Consider the following 14,403-nt stretch of genomic DNA (forward strand, 5'->3'; position numbering starts at 1 on the left):
TTTTCAAGCAGCCTTAGGAATTGGCCTTATCCTGCACCATTCATAAAGTTCATAAGGTATTCTTCCTTTAACATCATATTGTAAACTAGGAAAGGAAAATAGTATGTATATATAAATTTCATTCTTCAGTCTGAGAAAACTCATGGCTATGTCAAAGCAAAAAATGGAAGCATCATATTAAAGAAGAGATAGAGCAAACTACTTTCATGGTATATTTCTGAACAGATAGCAAAACTTTTAAGAATTTTTCTTTATAGACAGACCCACATGAAATTTGCTTTTCTCTTCTAGCCACATTCCCCTTCAGCTAAAGTGCTGTGCTCAAGTCAAACAAAAGCTCTGATCTGAGTAGTTATACAATTTGTAGACCCACCTATCACCTCCTTTATTCTGTATCTACATCAATCCTCTTGGGGAAATGATGGGGCTTTCTGGCCTCTAATGTCAGGGACATTCCACTACAACATTTCCTTTCACAGAGAGGAGTGAGAAGTCATACCTCTTTTAGTTATAGTAAGAATAGTTTAAAGCCATTTAATTGAAATTTTTAACTATTTAAAAAAAAAAAATCTTTATCCTGCCCAGGTCCACATATGTTCAGTTGCACAGAGCATGAAGGAGAGGACAAAACCACTATCTGGATTTTCAAAAGTGCTCATCCTTGCCTTAATTTTGCTACCATTGGAATCATGGTGGAAATCTTACTATTTATCAAAATTTAAGAGCTATCAAAAATCCCACCTTGTGGCTTAAAGAATACTACCCTAAAACTCATGGCTTATGTAACAGACAGAAATAATAACCAGGACAAAGAGGCTTAAGACAGGGAATATTTAAATGATCACTCTATATGTAGTGCTGTCTTCCAAGCCCAACATTCCATGTCAGTGAAAACAATCCATTTTGGGATGAAGGGCAACAATAAAAACAACAGATTGTATAAACAGTGAAGGAAGAAGGATCTTGATGGGTCACAAGAAAAGGAAAATCACTATAAGCTACTTACTGTCTGAACAGAACGTACAGGTCCTTCCTGAACTTTTGAGATCTCATCAGAAGACAATCCTTACAGCTGACTATCCAGTGTTCAATTCTTCGGTCATCGGCAGTCCCTCAGTATGAGGGTGACAGTCTTCCAGTAAACAGGGAAGTCATTGTTGAGTCTTTAGGTGACTGTGGAGGCCAATTCAAGACCTGCACATTCAAAGACAGATGTGGCAAATAGCTCCAGGAGGAAGGTGTAGATCCTGGTGATGCCAAGTCACAGCTCTTTCTCTTTGTTGCTATCATCTATCTGCCTCCATAGCAAAGTGAATTTGCTTGAAATGATCAATGTCTGGTAGTGTATCACAGCATTATTGAGGATGATTCAGTGCTTGAGTCTCCAAGGTATTAATGTTAATATTGCATTCTTTAGATTGGTCGTCAAGGTATCCCTGAATCTCTTCTTTTCCCTACCTCTAGAGTGGTGACTTCAGTGAGTTGGGAGTATAGGACTTGTTTTGGGAGCTGATAGGCATCCTTATGACATGTCCTGTCCAACAAAGCTGGTGCTGTGAAAAGATGGGTTCAATGCTGGTGCTGGTTACTTAAGCCAGAATGCTGGCATTAGTTCTTCTGTCCTTCCAATTGAACTGGAGGATTTTCCATAGAAATCAGTGATGGTAACTTTCCAAAGCTTACAGGAGTCTCTGATATGTTATCCAAGTTTCACACCCATGCAACAGAGTAGGGACAATGATAGCTTTGTAGATGAGAAGATTGGTTTGGTTCCTAATGTCATGACCATCAAAGACATGATTTCAGAAACATCAAAAGGCAGCACTGGCAGATTTTATTCGATTTATTATTTATAAATAATTATTTTTTATATTATTTATTTTATTTGATGTTGAATATTGGCATCTCCTTACTTTTTGGGAAAGGTGGCTATCCAGGTAGGGAAAATGCTAAACATTCTCTAAGGATTGGCTTCCAAGAAAAGCTGAGTCCACTCATATGGGATCTAATTAGTCTCTGTATTTAAAATGTCATGGCTGGGAAAAAATACCTGGCCCATTAAAGTTAATGGCAAAGCTGTCATTGATTGACTTTAGTGGCACTAGGTACTTTGACTCCAAAAATTTGGGTCCCTTGAAATTCTTTCAAAGATGCTGCAGGGTGCCATGCAATGTTAGTAGTTAGGTGTGCAAAAATGATTCACAAGATAAGCCCAGAGATTTCAAATAGGAATTCATAGTGTTAAAAACATGCAGACCTACTGAGGTTTTTCCCAGTTCTTTGCAACAAAAGAATTGCTCTGTTGTGTTTCTGTAGTCAAAAAATGAGTGATAATTGAGATATGACATTTGCCAAGAGGTGCCTTGAAACTAAAGATGTTGAAAATCACTGTTTTAAGCCAATCTTTCTCTTTCCCTTTACTTTTTTTCTGTTTCTTCTGTGATGCACATTCTAAAATTAAATGAATGTAGCTTTTTGCTCGATTAGATTAGTCATTATATGAGTAGGGAATCTGGAGTTCTGCACTGCTGTTTAAAATAGCTCCCCTTCATTTGTCTTTGTCATAAGAACAGTTTTTCAGAATTTTAAATCATGAAAACGTAGGCAAAAAAATTTGTTTGTTATAAAAGTTGAATTTATAAAACATTTGTCATTGAAATCTCTCTCTGTACAAATCACGGGGTCACAACCTGCAAGTATGCACTTGAGGGAGTAATTTTATTTACACAAGATGCCTTGTTGCAGCCAATAGAATTACTTACGAGAGGAAATCTACTTGCATGTATAAGCATTTGGCAGGATCAGTCAGGGACAAAACTCTTTCTAGAGCTTCATTTTGAAACGGCTACTAAAATTTCAACAAGATCATTGGTTCAAGATCATAGGGTTCAAAGTAAAATAACCCTCCAGCATAGCTAGTATAACAGCTGGTCTCTTCATCCACCAAATTTACAAGTCCAGATTTTTCTCATTAAAAGTATTAAAGCTTTCATTTCCTGGATCAACCATGCTCAGTTGCATGTGTTGGATAATGCCCAATTTACAGAAGAAATTGTCCTGATTTATCCAACAAAGGAATTCTATGACACAGTCCTTTTACTAAGGGTAAAAGAATACAAGGGGTTGGGCAATCCTGCCACCTAACTGAAGCTGCTGGATATGACAACCACTGCCTATTCAAGCTAAATGAGGGCAAAATTAAATGCCTCTTTGTTTAGTGATACCTAAAGCAAGGGAAAACTATTTCTAAGGGACTAACTGCATGTAAACCTTAGGAAGGGCTGGAGCAGGTAGTCCAAGGGGTTTACCAGGATCCTAATAAGGAACCGGTGACTAACTGAATTGCAGCTCTTTGTAAGAGAAGCAGCAGGAACATTGCATAAGGTAATGGTGAGGAACTTTGTTGGCAAGCATGCCACAAGTTTCAGTGTGCCACAATTTAAGCCCCAGCCCTTTCCTGAGTGACACTCCAATTCCCTTCCCCTGCCTGATCTGCCGCTCTGCTCCTTACCCCATGCCTGATTTGCCACGTGCCAAACACAGCAGCAGTCTATACCACTTGTGGCACACGTGCTACGGGTTGGCTACTCCAGACATAAAGGACACTTCTACATGTGCTCGGGGGGGGAAGTGGGCACTTTAATTAAAGTGGCTCTGAAAGCTGCTTTGTTTAAAGTGCCACAGCATCTTATGTACCAGTATCTCATGTATGAGCATCCTCACCACCATTTTGAAATGAAGGGATGTTGAAACATGAGGCTTAGAGGCTGGCTGGAGTGCAGTAATTTCCACAGTCCAGCAGACTCGATTCAAGTCTGCTCCCATGCGCTATAATTACAGTGCATTGGAGCAGCCTTTGTACTCATGTACAGGAACTAGGGTGACCATCATAGAGGACAGTCAGGTTGTCCTCTGTCCTTTCTTGATACAAAACCTGACGCCTTTATGTCCCCTATTTTTCTTGAATTTTTGAAGAGAAAAATAGAGGACACAAAGGTGTTGGGTTTCATATCAATAGAGGACAAAGGATAGAGTAGCATAAAACAAGAATGTCCTCTATGATGGCCACCCTAACAGATACCTAAGTAGACAAAAGGCAGCAAGTAAGCCACAGCAAAGTGAGAGCCATACTTGTAGCATGACCCTGAGGAAAGAAGGTGGAAAGCACTGAAAAATTGCTTGTGACTCTTTCCTCCTCCTTGATTCCCATATTCAGTGTAAGACTTTCCATTTATTAATACATGTGACTGAATTAAAGAAATACATGACCCTGGACACATCTACATGAGGTGCTTTACTGTACAGCAGCATAGTTTACTGTGCAGTAAATGTATATATCTACACGTGCACACACTTACTGCACAGTAAAAATCACTATTCACGAGTAAATTTGCTACCTACAAATGCAAGTAGCAAATTTACTCATGAGTAGTTACTGCACAGTAACACACATGTATACACTAACTGGAACCAAATTTGCTCCCGGTCAGCCCCATTACTAGGGGGCCAGCCTGAGGCTAGCCCCAGGGCTTCAGGGTTGGGAGCTTCTCCTACCCCGGGGCTGAATTGGCTCTCTGGCAGCCCCAGCCTCAGGCCCTTAAAAGCCTGCAGGCACTTGGAGCCCTGGGGCACATGCAGGGAGCCAAGGCCACACCAAGCCACTGTTTCCCCCAGTTCAGGCTGCAGGCCAGCTGTGCCAGCTTGCCTGCACCCTGGCGCCGCTGCCTGGAACTGCAGTGCTATGTGGCTCCCAGGCTCATGCTGTCTAGGCCTGCAGGGTGCTGCAGACCCAGCTGCAGGCAGTTCCTAGACACAGGGGCCAGCTCCAACTGCCTGCAGCCCACCCCTAGCAACCCGCCCAGAGCTTGCAGGTGCTGTGGGTCATTGCCTTCCCATGCAGCTGCCAGTTCCATGCTGTGCCCCTGCACTGGGCACTACAGGCAGATGCCCAGACCCAGCAGCACAGGGACAGCCATGTTGAGGCCCAGAGAGTAGTTTACTCACAAGTAGAGTAGTCTACTCACTAGTAAACTGATCCCAAATCAATGCATGTATAGATGTGCCCTCTGTCACCAATTTTTCCTCCTAACAGAACCAACACAATACCCCAGGAGTTGGCTAATTCTTAGGACAAAAGGAGTAACAAGCAGATAGCCTCAAGAAGTCTCAGTTTGTTTTTATTCAGGAACTTTAATACTTATTTCTATCTGTAAAGCCAGGCTGGAAATCTTGCAAGTGGTTTCTTTAGACCTCCATCCTGGAATGAGTGCTCCCTGCTGGATTAGAAATACCAAAACACTTCTGCTTATGATTCCACATAGAAATTGAATAAGTATAAATAGAAAAGGAAAGGAACTTAGTTCATGGGTAGATCTAGGATTTTGAAAAGGGGGAAACAGGTGGTGCGGTGCAACATCATATAACACAATACATTTTTCTACAGTTAAAGAGAAGCTACAAGATATATGAATATTCTAGGGGCTCAGTGCTATAATATTTAGTTTAAGATCAAAGCAAAACTAAATGCAACTTTATTGGACTAATTTACTAGGTTATAAATTAATTTTGAAAGCACAGCAAACTAGGCCAAAATAGTTAAAAGATATTGTTTTATTACTCTTTAGTCATTATAGTTAAATGTGCATATTGTATTCATATTTAAAAAACAAAACCTAGCCATCTTCAGCATCTTGACAGCGCATTCAATGCTTTGCTGTCAATCATGTCCATACCCATACTAACATTCACCTGGGTTTAGTATTACCACACCAAAGTTAAGGTCTTTAGCTAGAATTAAAAATAGTCTGTAATATAAATGAGAGAGATGACCAGGAATGTCTAACAGATAGCAAAATTGCAGAAGAAAGGATACCTTGAAGAATGGAATATCAAGAGCATTAAAAAGGAGAGAGGGTTGTTAACACCTGTGGAGTGAGGAGATTAGCAGTAATCAGGTACATTTATAATGAGCCATGGAATCAATTGACTCCATCAGCACTTCCTGAATAGAAATGCTGCTGCTTCTCCTGAAAAGGGCGGGGAGGGTGCACCCCTCTCCTTCTCCCTGGATATGCCTCTGCTTGACCTGAAGTTTAGTGGTTGGGGTTCACTTTTTTTTCAGAATTGATTCATATACTCCTAGAGGCTTCAGATCAGTTACTTCAAGTTCCACAGGTCTAGTCAGGATCAAATCCTGTGTAACCCACTGGTTAGATACATGTTGACCAGTAGATTATAGCTGCAAACTGGTAACAGATTCCCACTGAATTCCTGACATACTTAGAGTTGTATTTTCTAAAGTCCTCCACTTTCCATGTTAAAATGAATAGGAGAATAATTAGGTCAACTGTGAAAAAAAAAATTAAAATCCATCTTCCAGCATTTTCTCTCTCCTCTGAGTCACAAGTTTAATAGTGTATGAGTTAAAAATTGGTCAACAGGACAGAAGCAAGGCTTCTTGCTAGGCTAGGCTAAATGAATCCAACCCAACTCCCACTGCAAACAGGAAAAATGCCTGTGGGGATTTGATCCAACTTCAAGTCAGCTACCCAGCATCACTTGCAAGTTTGGAATGATTTCTTCTTTCTCCAAATGTTCTTGATCATACAAGTAAAAAAGAACAATAGGGAAGGGACCAGCATCAATAAAAAAGGGTGTTGTGGTTGTATTACTTCCCCAAAAACATGAGGGGAAAGGTCTGGAGAAATAGGCCTTAACAAAATAAGCTACTTACATGCAGACATTGAAAATATTTGAATGCCTATTTGTATTATGCTAAAAAAGACATTCACCCATTTTAAACGCAATAAGGATGTATCACTTGCAAATGTAATGGGTTGGACTAGCATTTCTTTCGGTAGTATTTACTATCCCCTATTAAAAAAAGAAGATCCCCTGTATATAAATAAAATATCTAAAAGGAAAATGGAAAAGCATTTTCCTTTTCGGTACATATTGAGGGCTATAGATTGTACAGAAAGGGCAGGTCGGGGAAGAAAGGGGGGGGGGTTGCACTTTATGTCAGTGAGCAATATACATCAACCCTCATCAAGACAGAATCCAAGGTTGAGGAAGTAGAAGGATTGTGGTTTAGGCTACATGGGGGGCAAGGAGAAAGGGATTTGGTGGTAGGGGTCTGCTACAGACCCCCACACCAAGGGGAAGAAATAGATGCAGGGCTCCTGAGGCAACTCTCAGAGACCATAAAAGCTAAAGAGGCGGTAATCATGGGGGACCTAAACTACCCAGACATCTGCTGGGAGACGCAGACAGCAAGGTCCCATCGCTCACGCAGGTTTCTAACCTGTGTACAGGACCTCCACCTGACACAGGAGGTACATGGTCCCACTAGGGGGAATGCCATACTGGATCTGGTATTGGCAACAGGGGATGACATGATAGGGGACCTCCAGATCGGTAGCCATTTGGGAGACAGTGATCACCTAATAATAGAATTCAACATAAGACGTCGAGTGGGTAAGGTAACTAGTAGGGTGAAAGTGCTAGACTTTAGGAAAGCTGATCTCAATGCACGCAGGTGATTAGTCAAGGACAAACTGCAGAGTAGGAGTTTTGAAGGGACGGGAGCCCAAGAAGGGTGGCTGTGCCTTAAGGAAACGATCCTTCGGGCACAAAGCAAGACGATCCCCGAGCGAGGCAAAAAAGGGAAAGGGGCCAGGAGGCTTCCATGGCTGACCAGAGAAATCTAGGGCAGCCTAAGGGCCAAAAGGGGAGCACATAAAAAGTGGAAACAGGGTGAGATCACTAAAGATGAATATACCTCCTCTGCTCGTGCTTGTAGGGAGGCAGTTAGGTGGGCCAAAGCTACCAGGGAGCTGAGGATGGCAACCCAAGTAAAAGACAACAAGAAATTATTTTTTAGATATATTGGGAGTAAAAGGAAGGCCCAGGGAGGAATAGGACCCCTGCTAAATGGGCAGAAACAATTGGTGACAGACAGGGGGGACAAGGCTGAACTCCTCAACAAGTTCTTTGCCTCAGTGTTCCTAAGTGAGGGGCACGACAAGTCTCTCACTGGGGTTGTAGAGAGGCAGCAGCAAGGCGCCAGACTTCCATACGTAGATCCTGAGGTGGTGCAGAGTCACTTGGAAGAACTGGATGCCTTTAAGTCGGCAGGCCCGGATGAGCTCCATCCGAGGGTGCTGAAGGCACTGGCCGACGTCATTGCAGAGCCACTGGCGGGAATATTCGAACGCTCGTGGCACATGGGCCAAGTCCCGGAGGACTGGAAAAGGGCTAACGTGGTCCCCATTTTCAAAAAGGGGAGGAAAGAGGACCCGGGCAACTATAGGCCAGTCAGTCTCACCTCCATCCTTGGCAAAGTCTTTGAAAAAATTATCAAGTCTCACATTTGTGAGAGCCCGGCAGGGCAAATTATGCTGAGGGGAAACCAGCATGGGTTTGTGGCGAGCAGATCGTGCCTGACCAATCTAGTCTCTTTCTATGACCAGGTTACAAAATGCCTGGACACAGGAGAAGGGGTGGATGTCATATACTTAGACTTCAGGAAGGCCTTCGATACGGTATCCCACCCCATACTGGTGAACAAGTTAAGAGGCTGTGATGTGGATGACTACACAGTCCGGTGGGTGGCGAATTGGCTAGAGGGTCACACCCAAAGAGTCGTGGTGGATGGGTCGGTCTCGACCTGGAAGGGTGTGGGCAGTGGGGTCCCGCAGGGCTCGGTCCTTGGACCGATACTCTTTAATGTCTTCATCAGTGACTTGGATGAGGGAGTGAAATGTACTCTGTCCAAGTTTGCAGATGACACAAAGCTATGGGGAGAAGTGGACACGCCGGAGGGCAGGGAATAGCTGCAGGCAGACCTGGATAGGTTGGACAAGTGGGCAGAAAACAACAGGATGCAGTTCAACAAGGAGAAATGCAAAGTGCTGCACCTAGGGAGGAAAAATGTCCAGCACACCTACAGCCTAGGGAATGACCTGCTGGGTGGCACAGAGGTGGAAAGGGATCTTGGAGTCCTAGTGGACTCCAAGATGAACATGAGCCGGCAGTGTGACGAAGCCATCAGAAAAGCCAATGGCACTTTATCGTGCATCAGCAGATGCATGATGAATAGGTCCAGGGAGGTGATACTTCCCCTCTATAGGGCGCTGGTCAGACCGCAGTTGGAGTACTGCGTGCAATTCTGGATGCCACACTTCAAGAAGGATGCGGATAACCTGGAGAGGGTCCAGAGAAGGGCAACTCGTATGGTCAAGGGCCTGCAGACCAAGCCCTATGAGGAGAGACTAGAGAAACTGGACCTTTTCAGCCTCCGCAAGAGAAGGTTGAGAGGCGACCTTGTGGCTGCCTTTAAGTTCATCACGAGGGCACAGAAGGGAATTGGTGAGTATTTATTCACCAAGGTGCCCCCAGGGGTTACAAGAAACAATGGCCACAAGCTAGCAGAGAGCAGATTTAGATTGGACATTAGGAAGAACTTCTTCACAGTTCGAGTGGCCAAGGTCTGGAACGGGCTCCCAAGGGAGGTGGTGCTCTCCCCTACCCTGGGGGTCTTCAAGAGGAGGTTAGATGAGTATCTACCTGGGGTCATCTAGACCCAGCACTCTTTCCTGCTTATGCAAGGGGTCGGACTCGATGATCTATTGAGGTCCCTTCCGACCCTAACATCTATGAATCTATGAATCTATTCCAATAGGAAGTGATTCACCATGAAGGGAGGCAAGATAGCTACAGACAAAAAAATAAAATAAACTCAAAAGCATCTTAAAACAATAAAGCAGGAAAATTTCTGTCTGGTCACTTCCTGTCACCATTATTATTGTGTTTTGAACATAGCAAATCTAATTATATCAAAGATCAGATTGCAAACTTCTTAATTAACTGCCCCCGACTTCTACTAGGGCTACTTATGCAAGTAACTACACATCAGTGGGAATTGGAGGTTGTTTATATCAGCTGAAAAGGGCCCTGATTCTGCAAACAGGAAACATACTTTCACCCCAGAACTCCACCCACATAAAGACACCCCCTGCCAGGCTCAAAGTGGAAATATATCAGTGTGTGACAATGTTTCCAACTAGATTCAAGTTCCCATTTCAAAATAATGTGCATAGAAAAAAGTCAGACAAGCAATAATTTAACAAGCAAGACACTCATTTTCAGTGAGTTAAACATTTGATAGCAAGGCAGTTAGGAATGCTAATCAAAGGAACATTAGAACTAGACCTCATTCCTGAAGAGCAGTTTAATACTGACTATTGTGATAGAAATGTGAGATGCAGTTAATGAAGTATTCATGTTGTACTTAAATCCCACTGACATCTACTTGAGGTAAATGCTTTTTCTGAATTGAATGGGTAATAGTTGCAAAAAGATTCTCCATTTAAAGAGTCAAGGTAAATAAGACAAAGTATGGGGATTCACTTTTCAGAGCTTGGAATTATTTATTGATCCATTTTACCCAAAGGGTTCATGAGGAGCTGAATTACCTCCTTCAGCTGTGACCAAGTGGCCTATTGGAAGCAGCTTCTATGAAAGACAGCTGCCTAAGCAGCCTGCTTAGGTATGGTTTCAGAAAGAAGTTGTGGACAAAGCAATATTGGGAGAACAATTGCTGAGCAGAGAAGACAGGAAGCAGACCTTGGAAATGGGAAAGGTAAGAAGGGAATCTGTTGTTTTAGCACAGGGCCTCTGGGCTAGAAGTGGGGAAGTGGGTTTGGCGTTATCTCCCCATGCAGATGGGGAAGTGACGATCCCAGAGGTGAAAGGGCTAAGAATCTGAGAGTCCCAGATTAGGAAGAGGTTCAAGCCTACTCATGAAGGCTCTTCAGATTTGGGGATGGGGCTATAAACTTTCTTACCCTGAGAGGGCAACTCCTGGGTTTTTTGGTGCAAAAGTATTGTGAATGATAAAATGGCTGCTCTGCTATATCTGACCTCGGGGGTTGTCATGGCTATAGATGGAGCCTCTTGAGCATAAGGTTGGTTCATTTGCAGTTAAAATAAGAACCGGACGATTTGAAGGTGTTAACTTTACAACATAAATGAGAAACCTACAAACAGTTGCAAAGACTTCAGTGGGCTTTAGGGTGAACAGTTAATACAAAGCTGGTGCATGTGCTGCTATTTGTTTTACTACTTTTCTCCTTTGGTGGCTTAAATTCTGGCAGTGGATGACTAGCCATGTGGACTAGTAGCCTGTACTCTGCTTCCAGGTGCATGAATTATCAATAGGTTGCCTAGGGGGAAGAAATCTGAAAAGGCTAAAAGATAGCATGAAAACTATCCCCTGTAGGCTGGTTAACACACCCATTCTCTTGCTTTACAAGTCAGAAGACAGACCCAGCAGTAAGGGCTCTTCTATAGCTTATATCCCTGTTATATGGGGAGATCTTCTTTTTCTAAAAGGTTTTTTTATTAATTTTCAAAGTTGAAAATAAACATTTTGTGTGCTTTTTTTTGAGAAAATAAACTTCAGGTGCATGAAATTACCCAAAATGAAAGTGAAAGAGAACTTTGAAGTGATTTTATTCCCCCTTTACCACAAACTTAAATAATATATGTGGGACACCAGAGGTGTCAGATTAGCCACAGGAGGGCTCCCCTGTTTCTCAATAAGAAATGAAATATATTAGGAACAGAAACATGGTGAAAATTGTGAAGGAAAACTAATTTAAAAGTTTCATAACAAGTATCCTGGGGAAACTGCTGCATGTAAATTTTAATCTATCATATGATTTTAGCATTGTACTGTGTTTTTGCTACACACAAAATATATTCTGAAGTATATAAATGTTCAGGATTCTTCTCCCAGAGCAAAAATGACCACTCTGGGAGAAAAATAACCTATGACTAGCCAGGGTTAAATAATTCCCAAGAGTTTCTTCTGGGAGAGTGAATGTCTGTACACTTCCCCTTCTGAGAGACGCTATAGCACAGTCCTCCAGCCTACCCAGGAGCTTTGCTTCTGGCCCTCTCTCCCCTCCCTCTCAGGGATACTGTGTGTCATTTGGACTGGACTCTACTGCTCCAGCCAAGCAGGGACCCAAGACCATCATTTTACTGATGGGGAGCTAAGGTGAAGAGAAAATATAGGTATGTCTACTAAGGCTGTGCAAAGCTTTGGTTCCTGATGCGGTTCAGCAGAGACTTGGCCCAATTCAGTGGCCAAATCTCCATATCTGAATTGAATCAGGAGACCCTTTGATCTCTCCAAATCGAATGGGAACCCTCTGAATCAATTTGGAAAGACTTGGTGATTCAGACATAGACACAGCTTTAAATGTTTTTTCTACATACCTCAAGGTACCAGGCAGCTCATCAACGCTGCAATGCTGGGGTGGGTGAAGCGTCCCACAGGAGTATAGGAGGTTCCCCAGCACACTCGGCAGCAGACCCAGAAGTGGACCAGAAGCACTTCTGGGTCTACCGGGGAGTGTGCTGCCCCCCTGCCCCCCCAGCTCAGTGACTGGTGCCTTCTGGCTCTGGGGGGGGGCACCTGGGGTCCCACTAAAGCCAATTGCCAAACTGGGGGGGCATGGGGGAGCCCCCCCAAGTGCTCCCTGGCAGACCCAGAAGTAGACCGGCAGTATTTCTGGTCCACTTCCAGCTTTGCTGCCGAGCACGCCCCCCTACCTGTATACAGTCATATACACATATACTCCTGTGGGATGCTCCAGTATTGCAGAGTTCATGAGCCATGCCTGCTATTCTGATGTATGTAGAAAAATTTTTTAGCTGTGTCTATGGCTGAATTGCTGATTCTCTGAATCAGCAGTGAAGATTTGGATTTAGCCAAATCAAATCGGGGACAGTGATCTGAATCAACAAATCAAATCACTGTCCCTGATTTGGGCTGAATCCAAATCAAATATGGCCGGTTTCACATACCCCTAATGCCTACAGTATCTCTGTACTGTGCAAAGGAGCACCACAGTGAGGTGTGACACACACATTCTCAATGTTTTACATCCTAAAATGAATGTACTGCAACTGCCCTAATGTAGTACTGCATGTGTGCATATCAACTTTCTCATGTGCGCTTATTGTTGTGCTCCCAGCCAAAGACATAGGTAACTGTGCCTGCTTGCAGACCATTTAAAAAAAAAAAAAAGAGTTTTTTTTTTGTTTGTTTGTTTTGTTTGTTTGTTTTTTTACCAGAAGAAGCAGCACATTACTTCGACCCAGCTCACCCAACATCTGTATAGATTGAGTGCTTCAGTGGGGCTTTTTGGCACTTTTATCTAATAGCTGTTTCAGTCAAAAAAGCGTCTACTCACTGCCCTTGTCAAGTAGCATGACTTTCATTTGTTGTTCAAGCTCATGTTAGCAATTCTTTTCTTTTGCTGTGATCTTTTTTTCATCCTCTGTGATGTCTGTGTTCTCTGTGCTATGCTTGGCTTTAAATCTGCATTTGCCTCTATCTAGCTGTTTTACCATAAGATCATTTTATGTCTGAACACTTTAGGGTCAGTTCTTGCACCAGCCTTTGGGTTCCCAAATTCCCACTGCTCTCTCATTTAATCTTGGCTGATATCTTTTTTTCTTAGATGACTGTCTTGTTTTTGTAACATTCTAGTCCAGGGTTACCTGCTTTAATATCAATATTATTCAGCTAAGGTGCAAAGAGAGCAGTGAATTTCACAACTGAAGTCATCAGGGGTGGTAGTGGCAGTGCAGAGTTGTGCCTGCCACTGTCAACACTTCGACATTGGCTATACAGAACTGTGTTATTAGCATATGAGTGGCGCACAATCTAGAATGTAATTATCCTACCAGATGAAATGCTTTTTATCACCATTTTATAACTGAGATTCTGATGTACAGAAAAAAAAATCATCCAGGGCTGGTTGGTCTATAAAAGTACATGAAATGGAATATAATCATTCATGGCCCAGGTGAGTGTTTTAAAGCTAAAACATCCTATCTCTTCCATCTGGCTTCTCTCAAACTGTTCATCCTAGATATTAGCTGCCAAGCATCAGAACATCTAAGCAGTCTTGATATGAAAATGCTTTTTTTTTTTTTTTTTTTTTTCTTCCTTAAATCATTTTCCTCCTGTAACATGGAATAACGTTGTACAAGTAGCACAGGAGTGGGATATCTGAGTCCTGGAATTCTATGCCTAGCTAGGTCTCAGACTTCCTACATGAGCAGTCACTTAGGCCTTGTACAGATATTGTTTCTCCTGGGAGAGTCACGGCTCTCTTAGGAAAAACCATTAGCGTACAGATGTTCAGGCTTTTTCCCCTAGAGTCAAAATGGCCACTCCAGGAGAAAAATAACCTTGGAACAACTAGGGTTAAAACACTCCCAGGTGAGTTTCACCTGAGAGACTGAATGGCTGTACATGCTATGGCTTCTCTCAGAAGAGAACATAGTTATTCAACATTTTCCAACCCTCTTTGTCACCCACTC

At 42.8% G+C, this 14,403-nt stretch overlaps 1 long non-coding RNA gene across 1 annotated transcript in view; it reads left to right on the forward strand.

The window, feature by feature from the left end:
• Positions 1-10,640, forward strand: part of LOC132245700 (uncharacterized) — a 40,134-nt gene extending 29,494 nt beyond the window's left edge. Inside the window, exon 3 of the long non-coding RNA XR_009457398.1 lies at positions 10,454-10,640. This is a non-coding gene — a long non-coding RNA (uncharacterized LOC132245700). The remainder of the gene's footprint in view (positions 1-10,453) is intronic.
• The last annotated feature ends 3,763 nt before the right edge of the window (positions 10,641-14,403 follow it).

The sequence above is a fragment of the Alligator mississippiensis genome, chromosome 1, assembly GCF_030867095.1.
Source record: "Alligator mississippiensis isolate rAllMis1 chromosome 1, rAllMis1, whole genome shotgun sequence".
Lineage (NCBI taxonomy): Eukaryota > Metazoa > Chordata > Crocodylia > Alligatoridae > Alligator > Alligator mississippiensis.